The sequence below is a fragment of the Mesoplodon mirus genome (assembly GCF_964341445.2).
Source record: "Mesoplodon mirus genome assembly, chromosome: 11".
NCBI classification, from domain to species: domain Eukaryota; kingdom Metazoa; phylum Chordata; class Mammalia; order Artiodactyla; family Ziphiidae; genus Mesoplodon; species Mesoplodon mirus.
The window spans coordinates 34,018,994-34,035,822 of NC_138987.1; the positions used below are offsets into that span (position 1 = coordinate 34,018,994).

Here is a 16,829-nt window from a genome sequence, read left to right on the forward strand (position 1 = left end):
AATATGTTAACTAAAGTTTTTTGCTTTGGTAAGCACTATTAGAACTTAAAATGTAATATAGCATAGGGAACTGTACTCAATATTTTGTAATAACCTATAAGGGAAAAGAAGCTGAAAAAGAATACACACACACACACACACACACACACACATATATGGCTGAATCACTGTGCTGTACACCTGAAACTAACAACACTGTAAATCAACTATACTCCAATTAAAACAATTTTTTTTTTAATTTTTTTTTTTTTTTCTTTTTTTTTGCGGTACGCGGACCTCTCACTGTTGTGGCCTCTCCCGTTGCGGAGCACAGGCTCCGGATGCGCAGGCCCAGCGGCCATGGCTCACGGGCCCAGCCGCTCCGCGGCATATGGGATCCTCCCAGACCGGGGCACGAACCCGTATCCCCTGCATCGGCAGGCGGACTCTCAACCACTGCGCCACCAGGGAGGCCCAAAACAATTTTTTTAAAAAAACAACTTAAGAGATCTTTCCTTGGTTAATATGATTAGCTTTTTTTGCATTACCACTCTTTGAAAATTATTTTGTGAAAAGGAATAAGGATTCACACCTTCCATTTGATCATCAGTCTCCAAGTTAAAATTTTTTGTTCTTTATTACCTCCAGAGTAAGTTCCCTTCAGTCACCTTAGCCAAAACAAAATACGAATATCAAGTAAAAAACACTTTTAGATATGATTATTTTACTAATGTAATATCCAACGCTGTATATCACACCACTTTTTTAAAAACTATTTTTTATATTACTTATACAAACTATTAAAACTGAAGGGGAGGGCTTCCCTGGTGGCGCGGTGGTTGGGAGTCCGCCTGCCGATGCAGGGGACGCGGGTTCGTGCCCCGGTCTGGGAGGATCCCACGTGCCGCGGAGCGGCTGGGCCCGTGAGCCGTGGCCGCTGAGCCTGCGCGTCTGGAGCCTGTGCTCCGCAACGGGAGAGGCCGCAGCAGTGGGAGGCCTGCGTACCACAAAAAAAAAAAAAAAAAAAAAAAAAAACTGAAGGGGAACCTGCTGTATAAAAAAATAAATGAAATTAAATTTAAAAATTAAAAAAAAGAAAACCAATTTAGAAATAAAATAAAATAAAATAAAATACTTCCACCGACTGCATGTATTAAAAACAAAATGAAGGGAAGGAGGAGGAAGGAAGGATTAAGACAGAAGATCTGGTTCAAATCAATTAAGGACCAATCTGTAGAATCTTTCTAGAAAGTCTGGGTTCATACTACAGTACTCATTACTTCCCACTTAAGACAACAACGGGAAAGGATCTATCACAGATACTTTGAAATCACCTTTTAAAACTAAGATAGTGGGAACATGGTGGTGCAGTGGTTAAGAATCTGCCTGCCAGTGGAGGGAACACGGGTTCAAGCCCTGGTCCGGGAAGAAGATCCCACGTGTCGCAGAGCAACTAAGCCCATGAGCCGTAACTACTGAGCCTGCGCTCTAGGGCCCACGAACCACAGCTACTGAGCCCGCGTGCCACAACTACTGAAGCCTGCGTGCCTAGAGCCCGTGCTCTGCAACAAAAGAAGCCACCGCGATGAGAAGCTCGCACACTGCAACGAAGAGTAGCACCTGGCCGCAACTAAAGACCACGCCCAGCAATGAAGACGCAACGCAGCCAAAAACAAACAAACAAATAAATTCGTTTATTTAAAAAAAAAAAACTAAGATAGCATCCATAAGACTCCCAAAAAATAATATCCAGAAATATGATATTATTTACCACCCAAATCAAAAGAATCTAGGAAAATCGATCCCTAAGTTCTAAAATACTTGTGAGGGCAGGAAGGAATAATTATTTTATTTGCTGTCTCCTTCCTTTCATTCCAGCCAGAATGTCTCACTCCACACTCTGCCAAGCTTTAGACTAATGCGTATAGGAACTCATTCCTACTTTCAACAAAAACATATAAAAGTAGTTCTTTGATGAGGCAATGTTTTGACTGATTGAGCATCCAAATCAAGGCTGCTGCGTATTCCCAGCACTGACAGAATGCTTGGCCCACAGTAGGTGTACACAACGTATTTGCTGAATAAAAAAAAAGTAAATAAAGAAATAAATTATGTCCAAAACCCATTTACTAAAGAGACCTTGAATCTCTAGTGCTCAGGTACCTTACTCAAGAGTTGAATCTCTAAAATACTGCCTGGGCCATTTGCCTCAGCATGAAAATTCACCTGCCTCAGCTAGTATCCTTGGATTCTAGACTTCGGCACATGGATCTTCTATATCACCTGACTTTTCAGTTCTTATTCAGCCCCAGTGAGTAAGCCCACTATGGCTCTGGTATTCTTACACATATAGGACCTCACTCTAAACCTATCACCTTGATCCAGCCTTCTCTTTCCACCTTAACTATAAGCTGCCATATACAGAAATATTCAGTTTCACATTAGCCTCTGTCATCTTGATTCCCTGGCTTGTAGTTCTATGATACCTGCAGTTTTAACGTGGAAGTTACGTGCCTTGGAGCAATCCTGCACGTGTTGCTTTTCGGTATACTACAATTTAGTTTGCTAGCAGTATCTCTTTAAGATGTATTTTATACAACAGGATAAATGCCTTATTCAGTGTTACAGTGAATGACAAAGCCTGACTGCAGCTGAGTTTCCAGGATCTTATGTCCAGCACATTAAATAATATATATACCTCATATTTCAGCTGTAATCAATTACCTTCATTTTTTTAAAAAAAGTACTAAATAGACATGAAAAGAAATTAAATTCTTTAAAATCCAGACTCTATTATTGTCTGGCACAAGAGTACAGGTCTAATGCACACATACATTTTTACGTTGAATTTAATCCATTCTTCATCCATGTGCCAGCAACGTTAATCATCTTACAGCCTCCAAATACTTCCTGTGGCACCAAGTTCACTATATTTTGGCTAAGTCTGGGCAGTAGCAGCTGACAGAAGAGTTAATGTATTCTTAATACGGTTGGGCTCCACAGGGCCCATGATCCTCTAAAAACTGTGTGCAAAATGTTATAAAAATGTACATTGTTCTGGGGACCTGGTCCAGAGCTTTCATTTGATTCTCAGAAGTTCAAAACCAAAAATAAAGATTAAGAACCAAAAGGCCAGAAAAATTAACACGGTTTTGTGATAATTCCTTCTTTAAAAAGCTGTTCCATTCAAACACTCCTATTTTTCCTTGGTGAACAACTAATATTTCTAATTTAGGTATTTTCCCCAAGCTCACTTCCTAATCCTACCTCTCTGATGTTTCCCTTTGATTAAACAGCCTTTACTTTCATTTCTAACCCTCAACTCCTTTACAAAAACCCCAAACTCCTTCTCTTCTAAGGGCTAGGCCAGTGACCCAAATACTAGCCCCACAGTAATTCTTTCAAGTCAGGGACCAACTGACAAGAAACATTCCAGCTCCAACATTCCAACTGTCTTACTAAGGGGCTAAAGCAGTAAGAGAGATCTTTTGTATGTGTGTGTGTATGTGTGTGTGTGTGTGTGTGGTGTGTTTTGTTTTCTATTAAACAGTTGTTTAAGCCAATCTTTGGGGTGTCTGTGTGTGTGTGTTTTGTTTTCTATTAAACAGTTGTTTAAGCCAATCTTTGTGTGTGTGTGTGTGTGTGGTGTGTGTGTGTTTTGTTTTCTATTAAACAGTGGTTTAAGCCAATCTGGCTTCAAATCCTCAAGGGAAAATTTGGGGTCAAGAATCTATTGCCCCTTTTTGGTCATGCCTGAATTCTCCTCAAGCCATCCCACATCTTTTGGTGTGAACCAGCTATAATGACACACTGTACTGCAGACTTACCAGAGTGGAAATTCTTGTAGTCACTCTGAGAAAATTAAGAGATTCTACACAAGTGTTTCTTACTCATTTAAAAACCCCTGCACTACAATATTTATTCACCGTTATCTTCTGAATCCTCCTCCATCAGCCCAGAAGAGTGCATACAGCCTTACTTTCATGAAATTGTTCTTTACAACTTAGAGATTTAAATGTTCTTTTTTGAACTGTATAGTCTCTCTCACCCCAGCCCTGAGATTCTGCTTTATACCTCCTTCTAATTTCTGCCTGATATCATGGCTCTAAACATACAGAATGTAAATATGGACTTTTGTGGCAAAGTCCCTTCAAAAGGTTCAAAATAGTAACCTCTATGCAAAAGGATAAGGATAACAGAAGAGGGCTTTTCAACAACTTCTGTGTCTTAAGAGAAACAGTAAAGTTGAATAAAAAAACAACAGGAGTTTCTGGCTGAGAACTGTCATATGTGAGAATCAATGAAATAACACAGAACTGTACTGAAAATATCTGGATCACATTATGAACATCCACTGCATTACAGAGAGAATATGCAGACAGTGCAGGAGACTTGGCTGGATTTATACAGAACATACACTTTTCTGGATAAATGGCTGATAAAAGCAGGTCTCAATTTCCTCTCAAAATAGTAGGGTATGTTATGTTTTTAGGTACTGACTTCCAGTTATCTGAACTTTCAGGATTTGTTTGGAGGCAACAAGAGTTTAATGAACTATACTCTTTTGACCTCTCATTCAGAGATGTGTAAAGAAACATGACTTAGTCTACCTACCAATGCAACGAGGGACATGGCTATAGAGAATATGAACAAGAAAACAACTCACTGGGGCTCTCCATGTATTCTGGATTGCCTTTATTATCTTTTAAACAGATCTTATTCCACATTACAGTCGGCACCACTTCGCCTCTCCACTTGCTTCTCTTGCTTCCATTTAGTCCCTGAGTTTGAAACTGTGCACTTAAGAGGTTTACTCCTGGTGCTCTTACTTCTTCACGCCACTTGGCTCCCACTCAGCAGCATCTTGGGGGAGTTGGTATGTTGCTCCCTCCCTTGAAAGCTATTCTAAAAGGTCACTATTTTCATTTGTGTTAATTGCCTGCGGAGATAAGATGAAGGGAAACTGACTTTGGCAGTGCATAAACACATTTCAAGACCCACGCTCTGAAATATACCTGGGTTTCCCTAAGTAATGTGTGTTGTATGGGTGGAGGAGAGGGGGACAAAAGAGATGTGAAGGTAAGAGAAAGGAAGACGAAACAGTTGGAAGCTGTGAAGGCCCAGGGCAGAAGGAAAGGAGTGCTGAACAACAGTTAAGAGGGCTTCAGAGTGAGGGTAACATCAGTAGGCAACAACGGAAATACAGGGAAATGCTGAGTCCTGGGGGCAGGGAATTACTTAATGGAAATAAAGCAGTAAAAATGGGGAAAAGACTGATATCCTACAGAAAGAGGTCAAGATCCAAATGATTAAGGCTTCCGGCTATATCAAACTAGCCTAATCAGAGCTGTTCTCATTCAAGGGGTGCAGTGAGAGAGGACAGGCCAAATTTCACTTTTCCTAGTCACATGAGAAGGAATACCATCAAACTCAAAGCAAGAAAAAGGGAATCAGGATCCAATAAGTTTTAAAAGGCACTGGTTAGGGGAGTCTTTTGTAAACTGAACTGGGGTTCAGTGTTGGGCTCAGGTCCCAAGAAATATTAGAGCATCATCATGTCCCAGAACAAAAAGACTAGGCGAGGAGATGAGCCAATCTGATAAGGGTCATGTTTAACCCCTGGCACATGGGTAATGAGGCATCAGATTATTTAAAGCCTGTGGCTGAGTAGTGGGAAAGTAGCTCCTTGATATAAGGTCAGACTAAACTCTCTAACTTAGAGTAGAGACCTGAACTTGCAAGCTTTCTGTGGCCATGGCTGGGCAGGGCAAGGGCAGGCAAAGACCGACAATTCTAAGCAAGCTGGTATGCCAGAGTCCAAGTCAGTTCAACATCTACCACTGCATATCTGATATACATTCAGCCCTGAGCTAAGTGCTGGGGACACAGAGAATTCACCTCTGACTTTAAATAGTTCACAGGAAAAACCAGAGTGGACTGTCTGTGACCACTTAACACAGGGTTGCTGTTAGGATTCAATGTGTTAATGACCATAAAATGTTTAGTAGAAAGCCTGGCAAGGAGGAGGGAGGCATTCAAAAATCAGTAGCTGCTGATCAGTATCCTTATAATTATAATCACCATTATTATCACAATACCTACCACCGTGTTGTAGTTAACAGATTTTTTTATTTCTAGAAGAAACAGCTTTAAAATGTGCAGAATTCGTGTTGGAATGATTTGTTTCTTCAGACTGCCCATCAGACTAAGGATTTATATTACAACTAGGGTAAGACCTCTCTCCGCTCATGATCTAGTTCTTATAATAGTCCAGGTGACAATGTTTCTGGCAAACTTTCTCCATCAGTCAAGGGAATGTCAACAGCAATGCAGTCTTGCACCCATGTTACCCACATTTTTTTACATCCTGTGAAGCTGACTTCATAGTTTGTTGCTAATACTCACAAAAGAAGAAAAGCCATTGAGACTGTAGAACAACTACTTCCTTCTGTCACAGATCAAAAGGGAGAGATTGGAAGGGATAGCACAGGTCTCTCCTTCCCTCAAGAGTGAAAAGTCCATCACTGTCATCAGTGTCAATTCGTACTAACTGATCCCCCACAATGAAGTAGATGCTTTACTAAAAGCATACATGAAAAACAATATCCCTAGCCTCCCTCGGGCTAAATTCTAAGAAAAATGATGTGAGGAAACTATAGGAAAACAACCCAAATATGTTCTGAAGTGACTAAAAAGCAATTTAATTTAGAGTCAATCTAGTTTAGAGGTTTGCAATATGTTTAACAGAAAGAAATATGACATTCCATCTACTTGCTAAATCCTTAAAGAGTTACTAAATATAGTAAACTTATAAGTTCTTAGAAAATATGTCCAATTCAGGGAAGGGGAGGATGGAGACAGAGGGTAGAATGTGAGCGTAAAAAATACAAAGAAACAAAAGGAGAGAAAAAGAAGAGTAAAAACAGAGAGGAAACCTGACACACAATCCTAAGCATACCAGGGAAAGAGGAAAACAAGAGGGAAATGAAAATGGAACTAGTATCCATGGAGTTAGAATGAATCATGGCTACTGACAGGTTCAACACCTTTGTTTTACTGATAAACTGTGGCCTAGTGAGCCTGAGTCACTGCTTTGAGTTTACAAAGCTGGAGAGGGGCAGGACTAGAATGGAGGTTAGTGCACAGTAAATACTCAGATTTGGGATGAATTAAAAAGACAAGTGTTATGGTCTTTATGTTTGTGGGTCCCTCCCCTGCAAAATTCACGTGGTGAAGTCCTAGTCCCGAGCGTGGCTGTGTTAGAAGACAGGGCCTCGGGGTCCCCAGTCTGATAGAAGTAGTGTCCTTATAAGAAGAGCCAGCAGAGAGCCGGCTGACACTCGCATCCACTTTCCTGCTCTTGCTCGCCCCAACGCATGCATGACAAGGAGGTCAAGTGTGCACATAGGGAGATGGCAGCAGCCTACAAGCCAAGAGAATAGGCCTCAGAACGAAACCTACCTTGCAGGCACCTTGATCTGGGACTTCCCAGGCCTCCAGAACTGTGAGAGAAATTTCTATTGTTTAAGCCACAGGTCTGTGGAAATTCGTTACAGCCGCCCTAGCGAACTAAGACCACAAGCACTGAAGCCCTTTGGCAAGGTATTCAAAAGGAAAGTTTAACTTATTTATTAAACCTAAAATATACACACATCTTACCCCCTTTTCTTTTTTTCTTTTTTTTCTGTTAAAGAATGAGAATGGGGCCACTGGCTAGCTTTAGTTTAAGCAAAAATCCAGGTAACACTCTGAAAGGCAAACTACAAGATATCTACACATAGTAGAAACTCAATAAACTTTCAGTCAAATAATGAGTGGTCAGAACTTGATTCTGTGCTTACGAAAGTAACATATCCCTCACCTATTCCCCAAACTATGCACCACCAACTGCAAATAACAAATGCTCAAAGTATGTGTGTCTGTTTTGCAGCCAACACCATGAAGAGGCAGACTGCCTTTTTAAGAATCTGGCCAAGTCCCAAACACCCCTTTTCAACCTGCCTACTCTCCTAGCCCCTTCTTATCCCCTGGGAGTTTATGCCTTGACATTAAAAATTTTACATTTTATTGGCAAAACAAAATAGAATTTTTCATTATCAAACTTTAAGAAATCTGCCTAATATATTTTGTCTGGTGAAATAGTAAAAATAAAAGTAAAAGGATTTATTGCCCAACTTGGACATATATTTTTGAATTTTATTTAATTTATTGATTTAAATTATTTAAATTAGTTTACTTCTTGGTGAAAAGAGGTAAATCTTAAGGGTTCAAAGGAAAATAAAAGTTACTCAAAAAATGAAAATTACCAAAATATAAAAGTAGAAATCTAGCAGTTTTCATTATGCCTTATAGTACTTTCCCAAAACAGTTGCCGCCAATTAGCATGGATGAATGAATGGGCTAAATATATAAAAGAAAAAAGAATAAGAAGAACCTAGAGTTTATAGATACAGATTGGGGACACTTTTAATAAGCATTTCAATTGTCTTAAATTTGTTGATGAAATGTGCCCAGAAAAAGATTATACCAAGAAAAGGCAGCAAAAAGAATACTGTTCTCCTTGTAACATGAATTAGGTAATACCACAGCATATCTTACAAACAAAAGCCCCTTAGAGTCTTAAAATAAAACCTCTTTAAATGGATGCCTAAATGGGTCCATCTTGTCTGCTCTGAAAAGAATATTACAGCCAATATACAATCTGTCTAAAATTTACAAAATGGGTCATATTCTAAAAATCCATTTTTATTTCAGAGTTGTTTGGGATTGATCACATTTCCCCATTAAAAGAAATACACACAGACACACACACAGACACACACATGTACATATTTATAAATGGTGACTGGGTTTCCACACCAGACCACAAGAGCCCAGGAATGTAATCAGGGAGTTGGGGTATGGGTGGGGGGGAGAATATAGGAGTCCGTGTAACCAGTAATGGACCTGAACTACTGTACATCTGAAATAAAAATAAACAGAGGACAAGATAGTTAAAATAGCAGCAAATTACAAATAATGCCAATGTAATTAAATAAGAAATGATGTGTTTTTTTCCAAATCATCTTGAACATTGGTTAGAAGTAGAAGATAAATTTAATCCGCTAAGAAAGTGGAGACGTCTGTGGAGACGTAGAGGAAGGAGTAGGAGTACTTTCAAGCATTTTAGTGACTGGTGCAAATTTTTTTTTTGGGGGGGGGTGCAACTTTAAAAAATACAAATTTCATTTCCACATCTACAACATTTCCATTTTCCCTGATACAAATGTAATTCTAGTCAATCAATCATAAGGAAGGTAATTTGTTTATTTTGTAAATGGGATAAAAAGATGGAGACAACGAAAAGGAAACATAGCAAGATTTAGAACAAAATCGGGAAGGGAAAGTTAAGTGCTTAATAAATACTTGCTGAAAGGAGAGGAGGAAGAAATCTAAAAAGACTGCTGACAGTGGAAATAACTAAAGTTTAAATAGTAAAAGAGAAAGACGGAGGTAAAAAGGAGAAAGAAGGACCCGACATGCCCGTACTATTTTTAAAGGGGGAAGAAAATAGGTGGTAATCAGAGAGTTCCCAGTACTGCCACTCGGGAGGGTCACTGACTCAGAACAGCTGGGATGGGTCTAGCCAGGAAACAATCATGATAACTAACATAAATTGAATATTTATTATGTACCAAGAACTGTTCCGAGAGCTTTTACAGGCTCAAAGCAACCTTCTGAGATAGCTACTATTTTTATTGTTGTCGTTGTTCTAATTTTATAGATGAGAAAGCACATTAATATGCCCGGTGTCATTAAGACAGAATGCCAGAGAACCAGGTTTGAAACCTCGTCAATTTGGTTCCAAAGCCTGCACCATGAGGCACTACTGCCTCTACAGTAAAACCATCACACACACAGGGACAGGTGGTCCTAGTAAAGGAGAGAAAATGACGATGACAAATACAAAGAAGAGTTCTGCATTGTAAATTCCTATAGTTACTAAGTATTCCCCTGTTAATGAAAAAGTAACCAGTAGAAAACCTCTGGAATTCAGCACCCATCTGACAAATATTTATTGAGCATCAGTCACTGTTCTAGACACTAGGGATACAGCAATAAACAAACCAGACAAAAATCTCTACAGGTGAGGAAAGTGGTAAAAAAGATGTTTTTACAGTATACTAGAAGGGCTATGGAGAACTTAAAATAAAATGACTAAAACAAGAGCTAAATGAAAAGGTAACATTTCAGCAGAAATGTGAAGGAGCTGAAGCAGTACACATGAGGGTATCTGGAGAAGGGCATGACAAGCAGAGGAAAAAAGTACTGCAAAGTGCCTGGCAAGCTTGAGGAACGCCAAGAAGGCCAGTGTGGCTGGAGGAGACTGAGGACGAACAGGAGGAGACAGAAGTCAAAGAGGTACACAGGAGCCAGCTCAACCAGAGGCTTGTAGGGACTCTGGCTTTTCCTCCGAGTGAAGCACATGAGTGGATTTTTGAGCACGATCAGATTTATATTTTTACAGGTCTAAGTCAGATGCTGTGTTCAGAATAAATTATTTGGAGTCAGTGGTGGAAGCAGGGAGACCAGGTAGGAGACTATTGCAATAATACAGGTGAGAAAGGATGGGGTACTGAGTGAGGAGAGCAGTAGCAGAGCTAGTAAAAAGGGACTGGATTTAGGTGATTTTTGAAAGGCAGAGCCTAAATGATTCGCTGATTAATAACACTGGCGTGAGGGAGAAAGAAGAGTCCAGGGTGACTCCAAGTTTTTTTCTGGCCCGAGCAACAGAAAGATGTCATCTGAGAAGGGGAAAACTGTAGGTGTTCCCACAGGCTTGAGACTGGAAGAAGGCAAGTGGAGACCAGGAGTTCAGCCTGGACAAGTTAAGTTTGAGGTAACTATTAGGTATGGAAATGTCAAGTAGACAATTGGATGTAAACTTCCTGGGAGGGACCTGGCCTGTAGGTATACATTTGAGAATCATCAGCATACAGACAGCATTTAACCCCCGGTATACCATCGGAGTCCACTGGGCCCAACTTTTCTTTTTTGAACAGTTCTATATTTAAGGATTTATATTTTATGACTTATTCTTTCTCAAAGGTTATTTCCCACCCCCGCCCCACCCCCAAACCCAAAGAAAATGTTACTTTAAAAATAATAACAGGGCTTCCCTGGTGGCGCAGTGGTTGAGAGTCCACCTACCGATGCAGGGGACACGGGTTCGTGCCCCGGTCTGGGAAGATCCCACATGCCGCGGAGCGGCTGGGCCCGTGGGCCATGGCCGCTGAGCCTGCGCGTCCGGAGCCTGTGCTCCGCAACGGGAGAGACCACGACAGTGAGAGACCCGCGTACCGAAGGGGGGGAAAAGAAAATAATAATAATAACAAACACATTCTATCTTGCATTTAACATATGGGTTCCCTGAACGCTTTTATAAATCTAAGGTGCATCGTGAGATTTTAGGGATCTTATTTTCCCTATATCTTGAAACATTCTGATTTTTCAATCAGCTTTACTCATTAATTATTCCCAACCATGTTTTAAAAAATGACCAAAGTAATAAACTGACAGACCAATGGCTGTCATTAAGAGCCAGGTTTGAAACTGGCTTAGAATACTCACTTAGAAGAATGATACAATAGTGAAATAAATCACCACTAACACATCATCCTTCAGTTTTCTTACTACATTGTGCAAAGTATTGTATCATCTTTCAAGAAGGCTTTAAAGAAGATTAGAGATGCTGTTTTTTTTTACTGTTTGCTCAGTTTTCATTGAATACAGTTTTTCACTTCTCACCCAAAATGACAAAGAAAAACTAACAGAGGAAAATGTTTCACAATTATTAGATGAATCTGAAGATGAATGCAAATACGGATAGCAGCACTCTAAACTCTAATGATGATGGTGAAGCCTGATATATAGAAGTGAAGTCTTGAGACTACGACTCTTTAGGTGATTACATTCTAATCTAGGATATAAGCTTGACCACAGTCAAGAATCAATAAGTAAACAATATATTTCTAATAACAAAAAGGAACTATGGTAGTCTCATCCAGTTCAACAGAAAGAATGTCCTCATGCAGTATTTTGCAATGAGAATTGGGATCATCCTGTTTCACTAAAAGGACATGTAACAGTATTCTTTTTCTTAGAACATGAACAAAATTTACTTGATACAGTTCATACATGGCCAAGTGCTGAAGGTAGATAAATATATAAAGGTAACTGGAAGGAAACAGATGGTACAGAAATGAAAATATCATCTTTTGAACATAATTATGTATTGTCAAAGGATTTCTAAAAAAAATCTTTAAATATTATGTTTAGACAATGTAAGTGAAGGAAGAAGAACCAGAAGCAATAATTAGCTAGACCCTATTAGAGACATATTTGGAATCTGAAATCAGAATTTACAAGATGGGTGTGTTCCAGGTTAATGAATGACATAAGCAATTAAATTACATTCAAAGAAGGCTGCTTTTTGAGGTATACGCTTCCCAAACTAGGAAAGTAGGGAATAAACAATTGGGACAGTACATGTCAGTGAGACATCACATATTTGGAAGATTCACATCTACACAGGTAGAGATCTACAAAAGGAGCAGGAGCAGAACAAAGGGTCAAAAACAGTACAAACACTGACACAGAACCTAAAACTCACAGCATAAACATAACTTGTGACAATTTTAGAACAAGTTTGGGATTGGCTTGAGTACCACTCAGCAAAAAACTTGCTTTAGTTTCCGCTATTAGGAAGAATAGGATTGAATTTGAATGTATTTTCACAGATGGAAAAGGAAGAGAAATCAAGAGCACATAATTTAGATTTCAAAAAGAGTAAACGATTCTTTCTGTCCTTAGAAAAACCGTTAATGTTCTTCTCAGCTCAATGCAGTCTCAACTAATAACAGATTCAAAAACCCCTCTTAAAAAAATACCCCGGGGCTTCCCTGGTGGCGCAGTGGCTGAGACGCGGGTTCGTGCCCCGGTCCGGGAAGATCCCACATGCCGCGGAGCAGCTGGGCCCGTGAGCCATGGCCGCTGAGCCTGCGCCTCCGGAGCCTGTGCTCCACAACGGGAGAGGCCACAACAGTGAGAGGCCTGCGTACTGCAAAAAAAAAAAAAAAAAAAATACCCCAAAAGTTCTTGTACTATTAACAAGGCTAAAGAAGGTTTAGACACAATGATAAGAGAGTTAAAATCTGTACTTGCAAAAGAATGGCTGGAAGATAGCCTATGTCTATTTTCTTCAATATGATTGATATTAGTACAACAAATGCTTTCATTTTACAGGAAGAGGTTCAATTATAAGATTGCAAATTAATAAGACAATTCCTCATACGGCCAGGAAATGAACTTGCAGAAATAAATACAGAACTAGGAAGAGAACGTTTACCCTCTCAACCACAAGCGTGAGTCTCGGAGAATAGGAAGAAAGAAAGAGGATACAAAAAGGATAGGAAAACATGAAGTACTGCAAAAAAGATTTTAAAAAAAAACATGAATAGTATTCAAATGTGACTTGTAGTCACTATAGGAGAGATATGTAGTTAGTTGCGTGAATGCATTTCTTCTTACTTCTAATAAAGTTGTTTTTCACTATAATTTCTTTCTTTTTTTTTTTACAGATTTGGTGCAGACTTTTTAAATTATTTTATTTATTTATTTAAAAATTTTATTTATTTTTTTTGGCTGCGTTGGGTCTTTGTTGCTGTGCGAGGGCTTTTTCTAGTTGCAGCAAGTGGGGGCTACTCTTCATTGCGGTGCACGGGCTTCTCGCTGCGGTGGCTTCTCTTGTTGCTGCACGTCAGCCCTAGAGCATGCGAGCTTCAGTAGTTGTGGCATGTAGGCTCAGTCGTTGTGGTGCACGGGCTCTAGGGTGCACGGGCTTCAGTAGCTGTGGCGCACGGGCTCAGTACTTGTGGCTCGTGGGCCCTAGAGCGCAGGCTCAGTAGTTGTGGCACACAGGCTTAGTTGCTCCGTGCCATGTGGGCTCTTCCCGGACCAGGGATCGAACCCACGTCCCCTGAATTGGCAGGCGGATTCTTAACCACTGCGTCACCAGGGAACTCCTTCACTACCATTTCTTATTTCTTAAATTAGTCATGAGAGTTAAACAATCCTCCACTGAACAATACAGACTGAAATCATGTCAGGTCCAGAAACTGATGCCCAATTACATTTCACTGGTATCAAAAAATATTTCAACGCTTAACACTTTCACAGGGAGAATAAATTGTGTACTGGCATGTGGCATGTATGGAGGTATTGCTTTGATAGTCTTATATTTCAAGTTAAGGTCTAAAAAAACTCCAGCTGTGAAAGCAACATAAACGGATTCTAAACTGTATCTCATCTATTAAGTTCCCAGGCCTGAAGAAGCTAATGTCAACTCATCCAGTTATACTCGATTTGTACAATAAATTATGAACCTGGAGGAAGAGTTAACCAAGATAAAAAGATCAAAGAGCCCACTGGGCCCAGCTGACAAATAGTTTTGGCTATTTGTCCTGGTTAACTGAGAATTAAATCCACGAGACTAGATGAAATCACTAAGTAAAAGAATCAAGTGAAGAGATCCAAAGACTTGACCCAGAGTACGACAACTTTAAAACTGAGAAGAAATCACCAATAAGATAAGAAGAAAACCAGGAGAGTGTGATGTCCTGGAAGTCAAGTACCCAAGAAAGCACATCACAGAGGAAGGAATGATCAGCCACATTATGTTCTACAGGCAGGTCAGGTAACATGAGGACTGAGACCCAACCACTAGACTTAGCAGCATGGAGGCTACTGGTAATATTGACAAGAGCCATTTCAGGGGCAATAAAAACCTAACTGAGCGAGTTTAAGAGGGAATGAGAGGAGAAAACTGGTATGAGCAAACAGAGACAACTCTACTGAGTTTTGCTCTAAGGGAAAAGAAAAGTAGCTGACAGAAAAGTGAGGTTAAGAGTATTATTTTCAAGGGGATGAAAGAACAGCTTAATGGCATGTTAGCGGAACTAATCTAGCAAACACAGAAAACCTGATGATCCCAGAGAGAGGAGAGAGAATTGCTGGGTCCAGGTCCTAAACAGGCTAGCAGAGATGGAACCTAGTACACAACTGAGGTGTTGGCGTTATAAGGAAGGCAACTCCTTAGTGTACAGTAATGGGAGAGAGGGAAAGTTCACTGACACTGATGGTACAAGGTGGGTAAAGTGTGGTGGTGGGAAATCTCCTCCTGATTGCTTCAGCTTTCTCACAAATACTCTAGTAACTAGAAGATCTGCAAACAAAAGCCAAAGAAGGGATGATTTAGCAATGGATATGCATTCTGCAAAGACTGGCCTAAAATGGCATAGTATCAGGGCACCCTTCTCTCCTGCCCTCTTTTGGTTTCTGTTACTCTGAAATCTCTTGTAATCTCCAAATGGCATAACTTCTCCAAAGGGGGGTTGGGAGGACAGGGGACACACAAAGGAGTCACTGGTCCATAGTGATTCTGAAATCTCACTGGGCAAATAAATGTTGGGAGTTCCTTGATTAGGTCTCAAGGCTGTGGTAGGAATTCTCTGTGGCTCTTGCCTTTGAATCATCCTTCTTTTTTCACGAAAGGTAGCACATGTCAGCAGCTGAGTAATTTTCTCAGCCTGCTTCCTGCCAGAACAATTTTGGGGGTTCAACAGCTTCTTCTCATTTTGAACTGTCTCTTTTCCTTTTCAGCTGTAGCTGCAGTGGGCCTCCTGTAAATCTCACTGAGATTCACTGCATTAGACAAAAGCTATACCCACAAATATCTTCAAGATAAGCCCTTCTCTACCTTCTCTCATGCTAAAACAGTTTTAAGTCCTATTCCTTGATTGAAAGGTCTTCTGTGTGACTCTTAAGGTTTTTCTTAGGTTTTAACAAAAGGTTTTAAGTCACACCCTCAGCTTCATCTTTAGACCTCGATTCTCCAGGCAGTGCCCTTGAACTGACCTTTTTTGTTTAACAGTCCTTTCTTCAATTTATTTCTCTCTTCTCATACTTCACTTCAAGCAGTAAGAAGAAAGCAGGGGGCACCTTCAATGTTTTGCTTGGAAATTTACTTAGGGACATCTGCCAGTTCATTAGGCACCTTTTCTGCTTTTCACGCAACTACAAACAATAGTGATGCTAAAATTTCTGCCACTATGTAACAAGGATTCCCCTTTCCTCCAGTTTCCTTTCCTCTGAGCCTTCATGGTGATCTCCTCAAAGTCCCAAATTTTAGAAACAACATGTCCAAGGTACTCTGATTTTTCACAAACACTCTCCTCAGAGGCCATTACCCAGTTCCAAAGTCACTCCTGCATTTTAGATTTCTGCTGTAGAACCACCCCACTTTGGGTATCAAAATCTATAGTTGTCTATTTCTATATAACAAATCATCCTCAGGGGACTTCCCTGGTGGCACAGTGGTTAAGAATCTGCCTGCCAAAGCAGGGAACATGGGTTTGATCCCCAGTCCGGGAAGATCGCACATGCCACGGAGCAACTAGTCAGTGCGCCACAACTACTGAGCCTGCGCTTTAGAGCCCACGAGCCACAACTACTGAGCCCGCATGCCACAACTACTGAAGCCTGCGCACCTAAAGCCTGTGCTCCGCAACAAGAGAAGACACCACAGTGAGAAGCCCGTGCACAGCAATGAAGAGTAGCCCCCGCTTACCGCAACTAGAGAAAGCCTGCACGCAGCAATGAAGACCCAACGCAGCCAAAAATAAAAATAAATAAATAAATTTATAAATAAATTTATTTTAAAAAAATCATCCTCAAACAACAGCTTAAAACATTACTTATTATCTCACAGTTCACGTGGATCAGGAAGCCAGGCGAGGCTGAGCTGGGTGCCT

The 16,829-nt window shown here is 40.3% G+C and overlaps 1 protein-coding gene and 1 pseudogene across 15 annotated transcripts in view; one reads left to right on the plus strand and one right to left on the minus strand.

Annotated features, from left to right (window-relative positions):
• RBFOX2 (RNA binding fox-1 homolog 2) overlaps positions 1-16,829 on the minus strand; it is a 265,256-nt gene that overhangs the window by 115,698 nt on the left and 132,729 nt on the right. The gene's annotated exons all lie outside the window — the stretch shown is intronic.
• On the plus strand, positions 14,063-14,596 carry LOC309812136 (ATP synthase membrane subunit K, mitochondrial-like; annotated as a pseudogene). The gene has a single exon. The product of its transcript is annotated as an ATP synthase membrane subunit K, mitochondrial-like (transcript).